Raw genomic sequence first — 4233 nt, 5'->3', positions numbered from 1 at the left:
TTATTTTTGTTATGTTCATGCTGTGAGGCACTTTTTTGAGCTGTATACTTTTTTTAGGCCTTTTTTTTTTGTGTGTGTGTGTATGTGTCTTAATCAGTCAGAGTAAAGGTGCCATATAAAAGTTTTAAATAGCTACCTGGGAGTATTAGGGTGGCTACTGAGAAATTCACTGCTGTTTCATAGTCAGTAGAGCTGGTTCCCCATTGGAATGGGTGCTGGAAATGCCTGAATGTGGCCTTACATGTGAGATAGCTGTAGCCTCTTGCATTATCTCTGTGTGTACCATTGTGGTGCTCCCTCTGTGCTGTGTGGCATAGAAAAAATCACAGTGCCATTGGTTTGGCTTCCTGAGATGGGACCTTCTGTTGTGGATCTTCTGCTCTTGAAGAGTTCTCTTGTCAGATTTGGCTCTAAGGAAATCTATACCCCTCTCAATGGCATTAGTTTCACTCTCTCCCCTGTACTGCTGTTATCACTGCTTATATATAGAGCTCTTGAGGTTGAGGAAGGATGTGCTGTGTTCATGTCCAGTTGAGGCTGGAAAGTCACCAAGGGGTTGGTTCTCCCCATCAGGAGGAAACTCAGTGAAGAAATGAGCTCAGATTCCTTTGTGGAATTAAGGAAATGCCCCCATGTTCCTGACAGCACCCTTGCAGCAAATGGAAAATACAGCTCTATGCTGGGAAATACTAAGAAAGACAAAACGCTATGCTTTGGATGAGATACAAAACTTCATATTCTGAAATTTGACTTGAGTTTAAGAAATATATATTTAAAAACTTGTCTCTCTTGTGTGTTGCAATTAGTGGTGCAGAAACTTGCTGCCTTCTGGAAGACAGACTTCAGGGGATAAACAGTATTTCTTTTCCTCTGTAGTTATAAAAGAAAAATAATTACTTGTAAACAACAAAACAACCATATTTTTTTCCCAGCTGCCAAAAAATAGTGGGTGTAGTTTCTGGGGATTTTTGTCAGAAATCTTAAGCAGTCCTTCAGTTAAAATAAATATGAAGAAGTATTTGGTTGCATTGATACTATTCCATATAAACTTGGAAGTAACTCCAAAATTTAAAGCTTTTGGATGAGGTCACTGGTAATCTGAAATTCATCTCTTATATGGTAGATAAAAATATCCAGTCATTTGGAAAGAGATTTATGTTGATGAAAATAGATAAATTTTTCATATTTGAATGGAGAGGGAAGGACTTTTTTGTAGAGGAAAAAAAAAAAGAAGATTTAACCAGGAAAATTCATGTCAACAGTTTAAGAAAAGGAAGGCAATCTGTGATATTTTTAGGGTTGCTTTAAATGCCATTTATATATATAAGCTGAAATGTCAAAAAGATAGTGGTACTTGAATTTTAGTGAATTCCCCTGGGACATGTGCACTCAAGTACATATTGTCCTTAATCTTACACATTAGGTCCACCCCTTTTAGTTCCAAATTACAAAATCTAACACATGGTTCTCTAAGTCCAACAGGTTATGGAATATATAAGGTCCAATTAACATTGCAGTTCTACTGCACTTTATTCTTAGAGTTTGAATACTGCTTCAGATACGGCTTTCCTTAGAATACATAAAAGTTGTGCTGAGGAAAAAAATTTCCCTACTGCCTCATACACAATATCACCATCAGTAATGCCAAGAATCAGCACTGGCTGCTGCTATTCTTAGCTGATAACATCCCTTTGGCTATCATACCTGGATTTCCCTCTGTGAAAGCTGCAGGGCTGAGGGTTGACTAGATGCCTGCCTGGATCTAGCCCTGATAAGGAGCTTGACTATGCTGTAAATTGTGCCTAGGACTGGGAACTTGAAAGGACAGGGGATTTGCAAAGTAAATGTAGCTTTTATGAGATAGCTGGAGCCCAGTCAGGGGGTGGCAACCCTTATCAGTGTCTGTTGAAGCTTCAAAGTGCAGTATAGAGAATCTCTGGGTAATGGTTGGTTTGAATAAATCTTTGAATAATAACTCCTGTTATTATCATTGGTCTATTGTAATCTTTGTCTACAACTTTTGTCATACAAAGGACTGATGGCTTAGCTTGTCCTGTTGTGTACAAAACACTTCTTTTAGGTTATCCTCCCTAGTTCATGCTGTTTATTTCCCTCCCAAGATATGTAGTGAATGCTTTCTACTTTCCCCTGCAGACAGAAAAATATCTTCAATTAGATATTTATCTAAAGCAGTTATCAGCTTTAGCTGTGTTTGTTACATAATGGAATTCTCATGCAGCAAACCCAAGCAGGTCTGCCCTGCAGCCCCATCTAATAACAGCAAGAGGTGCACATTAAACTCACAGTATGGTCACATTCATTTCACAGCAACTTTTATACATTATCACAGGACAAAAATAAAATTAGCAGCCAAAAATGTTCTAACCAGGAAATCAGCATATAAGAGGGATAAAAAATGAACAATTTAGAGCTATCCATGACGAATATTTAATGATATTAAGGTACATTTATTGCAGAGCTTATCTTAGCTGGACTCCTTCTTGCCAACAGGAGCATCAAATTAAAAAAAATTAATTCCGGTTTAAACAATTACTAAACCTTTTTGTCTAACTTCTCATGTTCTTTCTTATGCCCTCAGTACAGGACTTCACATTGAGAGCTTAAGCAGCCTTCACCTTTCTTCCTATTGAAAACATTTTGCTTCTTACACCTTGGGAGATAAAGTCCAGAATGAGAAGAACATACAAGTGGGAAGTGATGTGTTCTTTTAAAATGCATTTTTCTCAAAATATATAGTAAGCTGTTGTTAGTTGTTAGACTAGTATAAACCAAGCTCTTTTTAGTTTTCAGATGTTGTCTGATTGATTTGAAATCTGAATAATTGATATCTGAAATCTGCAAGGCTGTTGACATCTGCTGCTTTGAGACCGAAATACACTGAATACTACTAATTGTTCATTGAGCTATGGAGCCTCTTATGCAATTAGGCTACATTTTTTTGATGAGAAAATCAATTTTAAATTAAAGGACTGCACTAGGGAAAGGTGTAACTTAAAGGTTCTACCTAAAAGGAAATTGGAAAACTATACTAGAACTGTAGTGCTTTATCATGCAGTAGATCTGAAGAGCTTTTATTCCTTCAATGCACCTTGGTACCTGAAGATGAGCTTTTTGCAGAACATGGTAATTCACTTTTCAGAAATTTAGTTACATTATTTTGGAGTTGGTGTGATTTTTGTGCTGGTGATAAGACAGTGTTTGGAGACCACAGATTATGCATGAATGACAGCAGAAATATACACAGGACAACTGAACAGTGATCCTCAGGGAATCTTATTTGATGCACTCACATGTTATTTAACTGCAGAAGTACTTTATCCTAGTGAAGTACAAATTCATTTTTTTGCCAGGAGGGTAAATGCAATTGGTACATGAGGCCACATGGTGTTTTCCCCATCTTTATTCTTAAATTGCCAAAGCAAGCAGGCAAGCTCAGACACAGAGCTGCCAACTGGGCTACTACCAACTAGAACAACCTGAGCTGACATTCTTCACACCTCTTCTAGCTGATGCTGACTCTCTTTTTCACCCCTTGCTTTGCTTCTAAGTGGATGTGAAATGCCTCGGCTTCATGTCAGGTGAAGGTGTGGAACTCAGCTAAGTATTAGGTTTGTAAGCTCTTTAATCAATGTTCTTGTCTGAAGATGGCAAATTATCTTCTTTTCAATTAATGTCATTACTTCATGGCTTGGCTGTGTTAACTCATGAGTTCATGCTGATACATTAAGACTCTTATATTTAGGCTGAGCTGCTTGAATCCTTGCTTGTAGATGGACAGATGGACTGGTGATGGACAGATGTATCAGTGTCCAGTACTCATAAGAGATGATCCTCTCACAATGTCAGAGATTTACGGGAATAGAATGTGTCTCACTCACATGTAATCTACTTTATCTTCTTAGAAAAGAAAATATAATGATGATGTGAAAAGGTTGAAATACATCCTATCAGTCAAAACATTGGTTGGCTTGGGTCAGAAATAGTTATGTGTGTATAAAAAGCTTGAATACTACATAAATACAGGCATATATATATATATATATATATATATATATATATATGCAGGCATATATATATATACATATATATACATATATATATATACAGGCACATGCAAGTATGAAGCATTTAGATTATGTCCCCTTTACATTTACCTAGCATGGCAAGCAGCATGTGTTAAAGAAAGCTTTTTGTTTCACCTAAACTTCACAG

This window comes from Lonchura striata, chromosome 2 (assembly GCF_050655825.1).
Source record: "Lonchura striata isolate lonStrDom1 chromosome 2, ASM5065582v1, whole genome shotgun sequence".
In the NCBI taxonomy this organism is placed as follows: domain Eukaryota; kingdom Metazoa; phylum Chordata; class Aves; order Passeriformes; family Estrildidae; genus Lonchura; species Lonchura striata.
This window is presented reverse-complemented; position numbering follows the sequence as displayed.